This window comes from Lepisma saccharinum, chromosome 5 (assembly GCF_977018435.1).
Source record: "Lepisma saccharinum chromosome 5, izLepSacc3.1, whole genome shotgun sequence".
In the NCBI taxonomy this organism is placed as follows: domain Eukaryota; kingdom Metazoa; phylum Arthropoda; class Insecta; order Zygentoma; family Lepismatidae; genus Lepisma; species Lepisma saccharinum.
Window position 1 is genome coordinate 53,614,541 of NC_139233.1, and position 16,615 is coordinate 53,631,155.

The window sequence follows — 16,615 nt, forward strand, 5'->3', positions numbered from 1 at the left end:
AGAGGCGAAGATGTGATTTGAGAGAAAAGAAGAGGATATGAGATAGGAACAGAGAAGAGAGGAAAGGGAGAGAGAAAAACTGAACAAGGAGATGAGACGTAGTTCCAGAAAATATTGTCGGCCAAGAATTGATGCATTGATCGAATTAGCAACTTGAAAGAATCAATAATATTTTTGAACAACCATTTAATGTATTCTCAGGCGAAATACCTTCTGGTTGAGGTCAGAGCAAGATAAAATCTTCCGTGTTGATTTTTTTATTTTACCTGTATAACAAGTACCCAAACTTTTCTCACTTCTTACTTTGTTAAAATGAAGAGATCTTATTATTTAAAATTTCGTCATTAATGATAAAGGGAATCATTCTATTTCGCACGGTGCGGACGATGAACACAATGGGATATGACAAAAACTTGAAAAGTTTGAACCTGCGGCTATTACGATTACAATCATGTACAGTCACGGACACTTCTGGGTTGTAACAAACCAATTGCATTCAATGGAATCATTACAACCGAGAAGTGTCCGTGACTGTAGAACAACCACTATCCTGCAAGCTCCGATTTTTTCCAGCATGCACTTAAGGATAGAAGAAGCTGACGAATGCGTAGATACAACTCGCATTCTACATGGAATGTATACAGAACACACACATATTTGATTGTAAGAAAGTATGAATCGACTTAAACATTTAATGGAAATTTCTGAGTGGTGAAAACTATTCATTCGATATTTGCGCAGGCAGTCTTACATTTATTTAACTCCAGTAAAGCTATTCCTGTATGAGAGAAATTATCATGACGTGTAGTGTAATAGGCTATTGCACAGATTATGCCATATCTTATCAGTACTTCTGGTTAAGAGTGCAGTGACGTTAGCTGGCTATTTTACTTCTATACTGTGTATATATATATATATATATATATATATATATATATATATATATATATATATATATATATATTCCGTTTTGTTGTGTGTGTGTGTGTAATGTTATAATGCTGTTTTAATAAAACCAAAAAGAAAAAAGTCTATTAGCGAGGGTCGAACATAAATTTTTTTCAAAGGGCCCCAAACGTTTTACTTGCAGGTGGAAAGGGCGGCACAGAGACTGCCCTACGCCACTGACATGTACGTGCCATTATCTACATTATTTTCAAATAAATACCTACTCCAGTACTAATGTCATTCATTTATTGAAAGATAATATAAGGAACAAACATCAGAATAGAATACAGTTTACTATCTCAGGAACGAGTGCGTGGATCATTGTCGCTATCTGTTGGGCATCAGAGTAATTAATTCGACTTCATATTTTTTTTTTGCCTACTTCCTGCTAATAATTTTTTTTCGTTTTTCGTTTATCCCTAAAATATCTCGCGGCACCCCTAGGCCGATCTCGCGGCATCCCGGTTGGGTATTGCTGATCTAGATGCTCACAAATAAGTAAGCACATTTGAAAAACAGAAAAAAAACTAACTAGTTTTAGCAAAGTGAAGACGGAAAATTGTTAATGCCTTTGTGTCTCTAACCCTGGCAGTTTACGCACTTTACTCGCAATGGCTGCCTTGGTGCGAGTGGGGCGAAACCGGACATTTCTTGTTAGGCCCCGCGACTGTAATAAACTCCTACCAGCAGAAGATTCCAGTGGCTTGATTGGGTGCGTCATCGTTCTCGAGCAATTCGCAGCTTTTTTATCTCCCTTTTTTTGTTGTTTTCTGGTCAAGTTAAACACACGCCAAGTGTATGGTGCACATCTTGAAAGAAATTAGCACGAAGGAAGCTTGTCAAAAGGAACGTAACTCTGAGAAACGATTAATTCATTACACACAAAGTTGGTCACGAAAAGTTTGAATCGTGTATTTTTTTCTCCCCCTTTTGTGTGTTGCTGAAGTTAGACGGAATAGTTTGTGGATTGATGTGGCATTGAAGACATGGTAGTGTACTAACAAGGATATCGTAAACAAGAATTGTGTGAGCGCCATGGTGAAGTGAAATGTTTCTTTGTGTTTGTAATTGCTTGGTTCACTACACTGCCTCGGTGAACATTCCAACAAGGAGGTACTTCACAACGCAGAAATGTAAGCTAATTCTATTCTTATTACTCCATTATATTTATTTTGCCTGCCTCCGTGGCAGAGTGGTCAGCGTAAAGCGTTGCGAAGTCAGAGGCAACAGATTCGAACCCTGGTCAGTCATGAATGTATCATTGTTTGAATTGAATTCATGTTTCAAGTCCACTTTATGCACACATATGCTAATCGGGACTGGGCCTACAGTTTAAAGTGGGATCCGAACCACTGTGCAATGTGCTTCCACCAGGTATCGAACCAGGGGCCCTTGATTACAAGGCGACGAGGTTACCACTACGCCATCGGGGAGAGCCCCCAAATGTATCATTGTGTTTGTTCTATAACTATTTATTAAATTGATAATTCATATTCGTCGTCGTGATTAATTCAAGGTAGAAAAGCGACGGGAAATAGGCTCCAATCAAAACAGAAATGTATATATTTAATTGTAATTAAACCTCTATTTTGATATTCTTATTTTATGAACCTTTTCTGTCTCCAGACTAATCGCGGCGATGAAAAGGAATGGTGATTAAAATTGACGAAGTATCACACACACAGGATGTGACTCGAACCCGGAAACTAAGATGACGAGATTATGAGTCGACAACTCATTTTAGCCACCGAAGTGGCTAACGTTTGAAAACAAACAAAATCACGGAGGTTTGCCCTGTAGACAAGAGCGTCAACTATTTAACACACCTGAAGTGGATTTAATGGGTGGTATTTTGAATACGTTAGAAAACTGAAGAAAATTCGAATAAATCGATTATGCTTCTTCACTGAGAGGGGAAAAAAAAATTACACCATTTATTCCATCGTTTGATGCAGATTGGAACGAAATAGTGTGTCACTAGAGTCCACACTTAGTTCATCTGATGATGAGTGAATATGTAAAAACGTGTTAAAAATTTTGAACAGTGTTTGCTCTCAATTTTTTTATATAAAATCGAGCAAACCTTACGCACAGAGGGCAGCGGTATAGTTACTCTTTGTTAAGGACTGGAATTAAATTCTTCCTTAGAAGACAAATTACATTCTCCAACCTGCGAATGTATTCAGGAGTTACCTAGCAAGGCTATACAAAAAAAGATGGGGATGAGTGATGATATGATTAAATTAATCAATGGACACAACAAACACCCATGCTCAGTCCGTAATTCGAACCCGGCACACCTGGCATCGTAGCACGATGTGCTAACCAGTCCGCCACGAGGCTAGGCGAAGTGAAATTTCGAATGTGAAGCTGCCAGCTCGTTTTCCTTTCGAGAAAATTTAAGTAGGATCGACTGATGGACCAAATGTTCAACATACTGACTTTCTAAATTGGTGACCGACTACCAGGCCTAGAATCATTTACACTTGCTGATTTTCTCTCCCGGATGTGAAATGAATTTATTTACAATACCTGGAGCATTACCAACCCTGGGATTGTTAATGATTAGGGAAGGCATACATTCTAATTTGGTCTATAGGATTCCGTTATAGGACCGGAACCTTTTCTCCCGCACAATTTAAATTCGTACCAAGTTGCGAATTGTTTCATTTCAATACGGAACTTTGACCCTATTTAAACTGATCCGGAAAAAATGTTCATTGACCGTATTTAAATTCTTCAGGAATAAAGGTTCCTGGACCGAAATTAAATTCATCTGGAAAAAAATTCATGGACCGAATTGAAAACGTTAGAGATGAAGAGGTTCCTTACGGTCCAGAACCCATTTACGCTTGCTAATTTTCTCTCCTGGATGGGAATTGAATTTAATTAAAATTCCTGGATCTTTAACAACCCTAGCCTCCACCCGCAAATGCAGATGCTGTGGCTGCTGCTTAGGCGGAAAAGTTGACTAGACATTCAAATAAAATTAATCCAAAGTTATATAGCGAATAATACTTACATAATAATATCATGAAATATGGAGAGCCAAATTACTTATCAAGCATTTTCTGTTATTTGTCTATCCTATTGGGAGCGAAAATCTTTTGCCCTTGCTGGTAAACTCGGTTCCTACAAATTCAAGACGGCATTTTCTAATTTTCATTTCTATTTGGGTGAAAGTAGGGTGAAAGTAGGGTGAAAGAAAGCAACATTGTACTGTGCAAAAAAGCAATCTTTAGTTCCTCTAAAGAAACCTAGAATTATTCAGTAAAATTAATTTTGAAGGACAAAGCCTCCGAAGTGTTTTTCCATTCGGTGACGCGTGGTCATCGCATCGAGTCCCATCTAGTTTTGAGAGTGGAATTCGCTTCCATATTGATTTCAAGTAGCTTCTCAATTGTCCTCACGATGTTAGGCCATCACAGAAATTTTGGAGTTTCTACCAGGGATCGAACTTTGAGCGTGCGAGAATTTTGTTGTTTCTATTGCCATCATATATTCAGTTTTGCACGCGCAAAGAAGATTACTTTTAAGAAACTAGATGTGTGCATAAAATTTCATATATATCGTCATCATTCTCCAATGTGTACAGTACGACGCCACAAGGCACTCGTGCATGTCCCATAGAATAGTGGTTAAGGGTGTCGCCTTGCACTAAAGGCCGTCGGATTCGATTCTGGTATAAACAATATACATGGGATGCCTATCTTGAACTCATTACACAAACATTTCATTTTCGCACCGTTGTCATACTTGTGCACCTGATTCCAGCACCTTTATATATCTAAACTGAAGGAAGATGGTTTTCTCTACTTCTCAATTTTCTTCGAGCAAATTTACAAATCTAAGGAGTAAGGACTATTGACATTGTTCTTGGTGTCGGCTGTTGTTCTTATAAGGAAATATAACATGTATGAATTGTGTCAAGAAATATTGGAGCCTATTCACATCCCTACGGAACTTGGAAGAAAGCCCACGTAGAGATTGGGAAGTTTTGTTACGACAAAATTGGGATGTATAGTAAATTAGAATGCAAAGTAGTAGTGTCACAAATATGCCTTTGACCACTACCCTGATTTTTCGACCCCTCAGAAAATCGCACCAAAACCTCAAAATCTCACTTTCTCTCCACGTTCCGCGCCTCATTTATTGCGCTGACGATGTTTCACGGCGCAGAAAAGCCGGTACGAGTAAATTCACTTTCTCATCCTTGAAGTACGAGTGCACCTAATCGTAATTTTCCAAGTCCGGGACCAAAATGTTTATATATCGTGACCTTTGTAAACCTCTCGGGAACGATGTGCCACACACACGCGTGCCTCTCATTATTTTTTCCGTATTGTGACGCAAAACAAACAAATAATAATTGTTTTTTTTTTTTTAGGATCCCCTGGCCCCTATATAACCTCGCCAGGGGTGCGTGGTGGGGGGGCGAAATCGTCACGAGTTTGGATTTGTACTGCGAATGTTGTCAAAAATTCAATCAACGTTGTTCATTCTCAATGCTAGAATCTTACATAGATTATTCTCTAAAACGAAAATCGATAATCCTATGCAAAGCCCCCAAGGCATTCAGGCAATTTCTAATGTTCGCGTGGATAGCGACGCTCGGTAGAACTTTTCCCGTCCCTGTGGAGAAATTGTGTTTCATCGCTCAATGTAATATTTTCATCACGGACCAAACTATTTTCCGAACCGACCCAGAAGCATTTGCGCAAATTCGAAATTACCGAATGTCATTCGATAGTGGTTTGGAAAAAAATTGAAATCAATTTTCGATTCGTTGAGAGCATCAACTCAGACGTTAGCCGCCATCCCGGAGCTTGCGCGGCGAGAAATAATTGTTTCGTCCGAGGTGAAATTATTGTTTTCACGCAACGTGCAAAGTATATTGCAAGCATTTCCAAAACTGACATCATACAATAATGCAATTTTGAAAACAACGACAGGTGTTGAACGTTCATCGTGGCTGCGAAACCTCACCTATTTTTTTTTGTTCCGTGCCCGCATATTGGAGTGATTCACAATTTCGCTCACAAGTTTTATCTTTTTTTTGGAAACGTGCACTCGTTTGGGCAACGTTATCTTTTCGAAATAATTATTACATTCACAAGAATTGATCGCAGTACTACCCGTGCTGCTACCAGCTTCGACGCATACGACCGCCGCTGCCGTCGCCGCCGCCACATCCACAGCAACCCCTCCCCGAACCTATTCAGCTTGCATCCTCTTCCGCCCGAAGAGATTTTATTTTTTTTCAGCTTTCCCACGGTCCTGAACGACGAATCCACCACATCCCCCGATAACGATCCAATCCGAGGAGGATGCGGCGGAAGCGAGCCCCGCAACAACATCCGCTTTGGAAGTTTATCTATCCACATTATACTCGACCAAAAAAAAGCTGCATTGTTGCACGTGGAATTTTTTATGGAATCACAAGCACGAAACAAGTGGATGCTTTGTTTCAGGCATGGTTGAGTTTTGTGCTGGGGATCGCCCGTTTCACACACCACACCCTGACGGGGCGTGGAATAGAGGCCGAGGAAAAATGATCGACAATACATGCATGGGTGGAACTGTCAACGCCCGTTCATTGTTATTTGTCCCCCACAGGATATTGTGCGCATCACAAAAGTCTTTTGTTGAAAAAAAAAGTATAGCATGAGTGAATCGGTCAACGGGGGTTCATTGCTAGGATATTGTGTTTTAACCAAAGGGGGTCGAGTGGGTGGGGTTCCTATATAACACACCAGTTTCTCCTTTTGTACATCATTATTATAGTGAACGTCAATCGTGGCAGTTCAGTATTCTTTAATTTGTTTTGTCTGACAGTGGAAGTTTTAGTGAGCTACAAGTTTTATTTTGAAGTCTCTCTATCTCTCTCTTGAAAGGTAAGTTCTTTTTTTCATGATATATATATATATATATATTTATTTTGTTTTGCGGCTGACACACACACATATTCAGAGGAGTCATAAAAATTGACACACACACCTCCTACAACAGTGCACACACTGTTCGCGTCTAATATATATATATATGTACTTGTGGAAGGAAAAAAAATGTCTAGCATTTTTTCAACCTTTTTTCCCCTTCTGTTTCAGTGCGCTTTTCCCTACCACCACCACCACAACCCCCCAAAAAATTTCTCTGTATATATATAAATAACAGAGGAATATGGAATCGCAACCAGGTCCCTCCGGTCTTTGCGGGAAAGTGGCATGTCGAAACTGCGGGAAGTTGATTTCGAAATCGAACATCTCGAAGCATTTGAAAAAATGTCGTCTACCGGAACATGATGTCGTAGTCCCCCCGGCAAAGAAATCTCGCACTGATGGGCATGAAGGCGGTGCTTTGAATAAAAGTGCACGCATCATGACGTATAAATCTGGAAGTGACGAAAAGTGTGACTCGAGCACCTTCCTCGACAATGTGAAATCTCTGGTAGTAGATAAATTACGTGATTGCCTCGTTAATGTTGCAGTTAAAATTCATCTCGTCTTGACCCTGCTGTATGAGAAAGTTGTCTCGTCCGAGTCAAGCACTTTCAGCTTTTACGTAGGGTGTGAAGGCTTACACGATGACAATCACGAGGATCTTGACGAGATAGTGACACGGCTATTTGAGCACCTGACACAAAAACAAGAAGAGTTTGAAGGTCGCGGAAGTGGATGGAGTCTTTGCGGTCGCAGCCACATGTTAGAACTTCGAGTCTGCAATTTTAAAGCGTTACGCAGCGCTCAAAAAAAAAACAAAAACAAAAAAAAAAAATGCAGTGTTGAACATACAAACTAATGATGCGAAGAGTTTCCTATGGTCTGTCATCGCCGCATTACATCCAGCAAATAATAATAACCCCCAACGTCTGTACAATTACAGACGATACGAGAGGAAATACAAGAATGTCATGAGAGGAATTTCCTATCCTGTGCCCCTGAATAAGATCAATCAATTTGAAAAAAAACTATAGAGAGGAAAAAGGAGAAGATATCGATATTTCTGTGTTTGGGGTTGACGATTGCGACAACATTCGTGTGTTAAGACCTGCTAGAAGCCAGAATAATGTAATTCGACTCTTGCTTGTAGATGGCCGTTATAGTTTGATACGGAATTTCTCACGATTAGTAGGAAGACAGATCACCAAGGATCACGATAAGATCGAAATTTGCGATCGATGCTTGAGAATTTTTCGCGTGGGAAAGAAGATGAAAGAACAGCACAAGTGTTTTGGCTCCGTGAATGCAGAACCCGAAGATGTCATGCCGGAACCCGGAACCAAGATGAAATTTCAGAAACACCAGGCTCTTCTCCACCATCCCGCTGTCCTTTATGCCGACTTTGAAAGCTTCCAAGTTCCCATGACGTCTTGCAACCCTGATTCCTCTACCTCAAGCACGATACAAATTTTTCACCACGAGCCTTGCAGTTTCTCCATCTACGGAGAAAAATTAAATGATGTCATCTTGTATTGCGGACCCGATGCGGCAAAACATTTTGTTAAGAAGATAGCGGAATGCGCGAGAGAACTTGCACCCAGCCTGAAAGGCTCTTACGTTTCTCCACCTGCTCTCACGACGGAACAACAGCGAAGACATGACGCGGCGACAAGATGCGCGGAGTGTAACCAGGCTTTCACCCCCGAAAATCACAAGGTCGTACACCATGACCACCAGAATGGATTATTCCTGAGCACCATCTGTAATTCGTGCAATCTCAAGATTAAGGAGTCGCATTTCGTTGCCGTGTTTCTGCATTACACGGAAAAATACGATACGCATCTGTTCGTCAAGGAGTTGTACAACATCACGACTCGAATCAGGATTATTCCGAGAACGAGCGAGAAGTATATTGCGGTGAGGGTGTGGATCCCTCTCCAGGCTGGAGGAAGTGTGGAAGTGCGAATCCTGGACTCGTACAATTTCCTGTCCTCCAGCCTGGCCACCCTTGCATCTCAACTTGGCGACGAAGATCTTGTGGCCACCAAGCAAATGTGTTTTTCGGGGAGAGATGAGAATTTGAATCTGTTGCGTCGCAAGGGCGTCTACCCCTACGAGTACGTCAACGATTTCGACAAATTTGACGAGACGGAACTTCCACCCCGGGAGGCATTTTATTCTCATCTTACGGAGGACGTCTGTTCCGAAGAGGACTACGAACACGCTCGTAGTGTGTGGACGGCCTTCAATTGCCAAACTTTTCGTGATTATCACGATCTCTATCTCAAATTGGACGTGACTCTCCTCATGGACATTTTCGAATCGTTTCGCATGAGATGCATCTCGATCTACAAGTTGGATCCTGCGTATTTCTTCACGACGCCGGGATTGACTTGGGAATCGATGATGAAATACACCAACGTGGAACTGGGGCTCATCGCAGAGAAAGAACAGTATGCCTTCATGGAGAGTGCGATACGCGGTGGCATCGTCCAATGTCCTCGACGCCATGCTCAGGCAAACAATCCTCATACGCCTGGTTACGATGCATCGAAGCCCAACACCTACATCGTCTACTGGGATGTCAACAACCTGTATGGCCACTCCATGTCCCAGTGTCTTCCCATCAGCGACTACGCGTGGATGACCGAAGAGGAACTCTCCTGCGAGGATTTTCTCAACTGGAGCGAAGATAACGAATGGGGCTGTTTCTTGGAAGTGGATCTCGATTATCCCGAAACGCTTCACGAGAAACATCACGGATTAGCCCTGGCCCCACCAAAGAGAAGCCACCTGGAGGATCATCGGAGCCAAAACTAATACTAAGCATGGAGAACAAGCGGAATTACGTTCTGCACTACCAACTCCTCCAATTTTACATAAGTCACGGTTTGCAGCTGAAGAAAGTTCATAGAGGATTGAAGTTCCGACAGAGTAGGTGGCTCGAACCCTACATAGCCGAGAACACGCAACGCAGAGCGCAATCGACATCGCCTGCAGACAAGGATCTGTACAAACTGTTCAATAATGCCATCTACGGCAAGACGATGGAAAACGTGCGTAATTACATTGACGCAACGTTGGTCACGGACGAAAAGAAATTTGAGAAGATCGTCGCGTCCCCCTACTTCAAAAACTTCACCATTTTCGACGAGAATCTAGTATTCGTCGAGAAGAACAAGAAGCAAGTGATGCTCAACAAGCCGATTGCCATAGGTGCCACCGTCCTTGAACTATCAAAATTGCACATGTACCAATCGTACTACGATCAGTTTCAACCTTTTTATGGAGATAACATCCAAATATGTTACATTGACACGGATAGCTTTATTTTTCTAATCCAAACACCAAGCCTCTTACATGATCTGACTAAGATGAAGCATCTTCTTGATTTTAGCAACTTACCATCAGGCCATCACTTACATTCGACAAAAAATAAAATGACCATAGGAAAGTTCAAAGACGAAGCGGCTGGTAAGTACATCAGCGAATTTGCGGGGCTTCGTGCCAAAATGTACTGCGTAAAGATTGCAGAAGAAAAAGAGATCAAGAAAGCGAAGGGGGTGGGAAAAATAAGTACCAGCAAATTTAGCATGCAAGACTACAAGGAATGCCTTTTTCATGGTAAAAGAAAACTCAGCACTGATCATCGCATTGCGAATAAATTACACGAACTGTACACGACGCGTGTAACTAAAGTAGCACTCGATGGCCGTGACAATAAGTTACGCGTTCTCGAGTGTGAAATTCACACGAGAGAGTGGGGCCACTGCAATGGAAGCGATAAATGTGACGTGTGTTAACTAACTGTAACCGCATAGCCATGAAGTCCGCCTTGTCTTTTGCCATTCTTCAAAATATACGGAGGAAAAGAGGGGCCCTCGGGCGATGAAAAGTAAGAGTTGTTATTATGTCGTTAAGCCCGCTCCAAACCGAGGCTCATTAAATTCAACTCTTTATTTTTTTTCTTCTTCATCGTGATTTAATGACATAATTACAGGTTCGAGCCTTTTGAATTGCATCGCCGCAGATAAAATCTTCTCTTCTCTTTTCTGTTTTATTCGATCTACAAAAAGGCACAGTGTGTAGAAATTTAAATAATTAACAAGGACAATGAATCTCTTTGGCTTCCGCAAACAGATCAACATGGAAAGTGCACCACCAAATTCCAATAACATCTTACCTTCCGTGTTATCTAAACTCAATGGTTTACTAATTGTACACCTCAACAGTATTTGGACGAAATTGAATGACCATGTGGGCAAGATGTTTTACGTCTTTAATAACAATTTACATTTCTATGAAATTCCGATCGACGGGAAACTTCAAATCACCGTGAATCCGGAGAACGCAGGCGAAATCAAAATTTCTACCGGCAAGATCATTTTTCGAATGAAGCACGACAAGGTACTTTCTACCATAGCGTACGACGTTTCTGCAGGAGATTTACTTTACGTGGAACTCCTAGGAGATTACGACAAACTCGTTCCTCTCTTCGTAGAATTACGAATCGTCTATCCTATTATAAATAACCGTTAACCAAAAATGCCTAACGACATTTTCGGCAACACCAAGCGTGTAGACCACGCAGAAGAGATTCTCATGCTGGACGTTCGAGTCAAAAAGTTGAGGAGTGATTTGATCGCTTTGCAGGAGACCTTAAACAAAAGTTTAGAGTCGGAAATCGCTACGCTCCAAGAGTTGCAGCACTGGGCACCACCATCGCCATGAACACAAAACAAAAATTTGGGTGGGGTGTATAAATAACATACAGTAAAAAAAACAACATGGCTCATATAACCAATTTGCCACCCGAGCTACTATCTAAAATATTCAAAAAGGTAGTAAACGGAGATATAGGAAAACTTTTGATAATAGCAAGAACGACGCCAGCATTTCGAATTTCGTGTGAAATGGCTGTTAAGGACCGTCTTCGGGAGATCAGCGGCCTGAGGTGCGGTGATCTCGACATACTTTTTTCGGCTGCAGGGGAAAAATTAAACAAGAGAATGGATGAATTGCACGAGGCAAGGCAGGGAAGAAGACGGTACACAGTAGATTGGTGCAAGTCTAAGCAGGAGACGGAAGATATCATTACGCACATCATCGCGTTTTCCGAAGCACGGACTTTCTTCCTCTGTTAAAAAAAAATAATAATATATACGTGTCAAAAAAAGTATATATAAATAACACACATCGTGAAAAAAAAAAATCTTCGGTATATATAAATAACACACATCGTGAAAAAAACAATTAAATTTCTCTCTAACACTCTGAAAATTTCTCTCCTTCGATATGACGACTGAAAAAAAAATGACTGATCTCCAAGCATTAAAACAAATGCTAAATTTGTCAGTCGAGTATGTAAAAATTCAGGAATTGGAAGTCGGCAAACCTTACACGATAACTTCCGGTTCAATTGTTTCTACTCAGTATGGTCCCAAGGTGCGTCTGTTGCTCGACGGACAATACAGTCTATTTTTACCAGATCGATACGCTAACATGTTATCCGACGAGAAGCTAGCTATCTTAATCGAGAACAAAACTCGAATCGTGTACAAGGGAACAAAAGAACTTCTCGGTAAGAAAACAAAGCATGTAATAGAATTTGTGTAACGACTGCGCGGAGTATATCCTTGAAAAAAAATTACACGAAACAAAAAAAAATAATCTCAGAACATTTATATATATAAATAACATACCTTGAAAAAAAATTACGCGAAACAAAAAAAAATCTCGGAACATTTATATATAAATAACATACCGTGAAAAAAAAGAAATTACACGAAACAAAAAAAAATCTCAGAACATTTATATATATAAATAACATACCGTGAAAAAAATATATATATAGAGTAGTGGTATTGATGATACTATAAACTCGAGAAAGGAAGAGCTCCTCTCCAGCAAATTTGCTACACTTAAAACTTGCTCAACATGGCCATATGAGCTTTTTGCTCAAGTGTGGAACCCCGTATAATCCAAGATTTTTGTCAAAATGCCCTCAAATATTTTCTGAGAAAGGAAGAGCTCCCCTCAAGCAGATTTGCTCTAGTGTAGCACCCTGCCTAACCCAAGGATTTTTGTAAAAATTCCCGAGGGAATTTTTCAGAAAAGAAGAGCTCCCCTCAGATTGATTTGATGCACTTACAAAAGTTGCATCAGCCAGATTTTTGTCCATAAACTTGTCAATTTTTGGCCACACCAGAAATTAAGCAAAAACCCATACATACACACACTGGTTTAAGTTTAATTGGATGCAATATCTAGAATTGCTCCATGCATGTTTCTCCTCTGTGTCAGTGTGTACAATTCCCGAGACGGTAGTATTGATTTTTGCTTTGCATGTTCTCCTCAGCGCCAGTACTTACAGAAATTCCCGAGTATTGCATCAGCCAGTATTGTGAGAGTGGCTGAGGGGAGCAGATGTGTTGATACAGTGTTTCTCATACTTACTGGTTTAAACAATATAAAATCTGATATTTGTTGTAATCCACTCATATTTAGAGTCAAGCTTATATTTGTTCTATAGAGATTAGATTTAAAACCCAATATAAATACCAAAGCCAAAAATATTAACACACATACACACTTACACACATATACACACACACACACACACAAAGCACACAGCTGAACCCAACTGATTCAGTATAAAATTTTGAATCGAATCCCAGGAAATTGTATATAATAAACAACAACAAAAAATGCCGAATCAAAAATATTGTAATCAGTGCAATAAAAATATATTTAGCTCTAATTGGGCCAGACACCAAAAGATTTGTAACCCAGACAAATGCAGAACTCCCACAAAAATTTGCCCCTAATGCAATAGAAAATACAACATGGAATATTTCACATATAAACATGAAGGTACTTGCTCTGCACAGTCATCAGTACAACCATCTACATCTGGTCTGAAAAGGAAACATGAAATACCTGTTAATGCTTCACCAGCAAAGCAGCCACGCCATGCACCCATCCATAGCAGTTTTAACAGCCAATTAAGAGATTATCGGTTTGTATCAGAGCCAAGATGTGGCATTGAGAATTTTTTGAACAGTGTAAATTCTGATCTGCAGGCAATTCTTAATGCACAACATGGGTCTTATAAGCTATCCCTCAAATTGTTTACACAATATAAGAAACCAAATGGCACAAAATTTACACAGCCCCACATAACAGAAACTGTACCGGTTTATTCAAATGCAAATTCGGACAAAATAATAAGCAGTTTGATGGATCAACTGAATATCAAACACTCTGAATTTGCGGCAAAAGAGTCCGGATGGAGCCTATGCGGCTCATCACACAAGTTATATGTTAATATTTCTGAATTCAGCCCATTACAAGGATCTACATATTTGCCATTACCTGCCAATATTAAAAACAAAAGAGCCGTGGTCAATATAGAAAATACCGACCAGAAATGCTTTTTGTGGTGTATATTAGCTGCTTTGTATCCAGTTTCAAGGAATCCTGAGAGAATAACTTATTACAAACAACATGAACATGATTTTGATGATGCAATGGAGGGTTTGGAATATCCAATGTCTGTTCAGAATATTGATAAATTTGAAAAAAGGGCCAGGGATATTAATGGTAAACAATTATCTATTAATGTATTTACTTGTTCTACTGGCCGTGGCAATTGCTTGATAGATCCTCTCAGAATCAGTACAATTGATGATGATTCTGCTATTCCGATTGATCTGCTCTTAATTGAAGGGGATGGCTCATATCATTACACTCTGATACACAGTCTTGAAGCTTTAGTCAGAACACAACTAGACAAAACTCATAGAATATTTAAGTTGTGCAGAAGATGTTTAACTGTATTTGATGGTCAAAAAATGGTGAAAGGGGTTCGGGAAGAGAATGCAGAAATTGCCAAAAACAAGTTAATTGAGCATCTGAAATACTGTAAAAACCATAAACCTGTTCATATGGTGATGCCCAATCCAAATGAAAATTGCAAATTCAAAAAGTTTCAAGCCTTGTTGGTACACCCAGCATATATTGTTTGTGATTTTGAATCGAATCTCAAACCTCATGCATTCTGCAATCCAGATCCTGAAGAATCTTCAACTACACCATACCAGCTACATGAACCTTCCAGCTTTTGTTATACAGTTATACGGGATGGTGTAGCTAGTGAGCCACGCTTATACATGGGACCAAATGCCATCAAAATATTTGAACATAGAATAGAAAATGAGAGCCGTGACATAGCATCCAACATCTTATTAAAATCAAAGCCTATGCTGCCTTTAACAGAGGAACAGATTGAAGATTTCAACAATGCAGAAAAATGCCCGGTATGTGATTGTGAATTTTCAGATGCAAATATCAAGGTACATCACCATTCTCATACAGATGGTCGATATAAACAGGCCCTGTGTAATAGCTGCAATATTCAGATCAAGAGATCAAGATGTATCCCCGTATTTTTCCATGGAGCATCCAATTATGATTTCCATCATTTGATCAGGTACGGGGGGTTTGACAAGCAGAATTTAAATATTTTAGCTGAAAATGATGAGAAATATATTGCCATTAGCAAAATAATTAAAGTTAATGGTGTTCCTATTCACATAAGATTTCTTGATTCTTACAGATTTTTATCTGCTAGCCTGGCTACACTGGCAAATCAATTACCTGATGATCAATTCAAAATCACACGTGCCTTGTTTCCAAATCAGGACCTGAAATTAATTAGGCGGAAGGGTGTATATCCATATGACTATGTTACAGATTTTTCTAAATTTGATGAGTGTTCCCTACCACCGCAAGAAGAGTTTTACAGCAAAATCAGAGGATCTGGAATCACTGATGAAGATTATCACCATGCCCAATTGATGTGGAACAATTTAAAATGCAAGACATTTGGTGATTATCACATGGCTTATTTGAAACGTGATGTCACCCTCTTAGCTGATACACTGCAGGCATTCAGAAAATCTTCTATGCAAAATTATAAACTGGATCCAATATATTTTTTCAGTGCCCCGGGCCTAGCATGGGCCGCAACGTTTTTGAACACTAAAATGCAATTGGATCTGATCCACGATCAAGATATGTATCTGTTTATGGAGAAATGTATAAGAGGAGGAATGGTGCAATGTTCTCAGAGATATGCCAGAGCAAATAACAAATATATGCCTGATTATGATCCAGCACGGCCATCAAATTATATAGTGTATGTAGATGCAAACAGCCTCTATGGTCATGCCATGATGCAAAAACTGCCATATGCAGGGCTTGAGTGGGTTGAAGATTTCAATATTGAAGATCTTCAGGACTTTGATGACAGTGACTATGGCCTGTTCTTAGAGGTTGATCTGACAATTCCTGATGATTTGCACAATAAATTTTCTGATCTGCCCCCAATTCCCGAGGTTCAGTGCTCACCTGGCTCTAAACAGAAGAAGCTCATGATGACTCTGGAGCCGAAACAGGATTATGTCATATATTACAAAAACCTCCAGTTCCTGATGAAACATGGTGTTCAAGTGACCAAAGTTGGCAAATTCTTGAGGTTCAGGCACTCAAGATGGTTGAAACCATACATTGATACAAATACAGAGCTTCGAACATCTGCAAAGAGCCAATTTGATAAGAGCTTGTTTAAATTGATGGTGAATTCAGTGTATGGCAAAACAATTGAAAATGTCAGAAAACATACCGATGTTAAAATAATTACTGACCCCAGCCTGAGCAAAAAATTG

General features: G+C 39.9%; 1 protein-coding gene across 2 annotated transcripts in view; it reads left to right on the forward strand.

Moving 5' to 3' along the window:
- The first annotated feature begins 1,652 nt into the window (after positions 1-1,652).
- The window catches only part of LOC145987832 (solute carrier family 22 member 2-like), an 81,968-nt gene continuing 67,005 nt past the window's right edge, over positions 1,653-16,615 (forward strand). Inside the window, exon 1 of one of the 2 annotated variants that reach the window (XM_083122570.1) lies at positions 1,653-2,081. The gene's annotated coding sequence lies outside the window, so the exon portion shown is untranslated. The remainder of the gene's footprint in view (positions 2,082-16,615) is intronic. The other variant, XM_083122569.1, reaches the window with a different exon arrangement.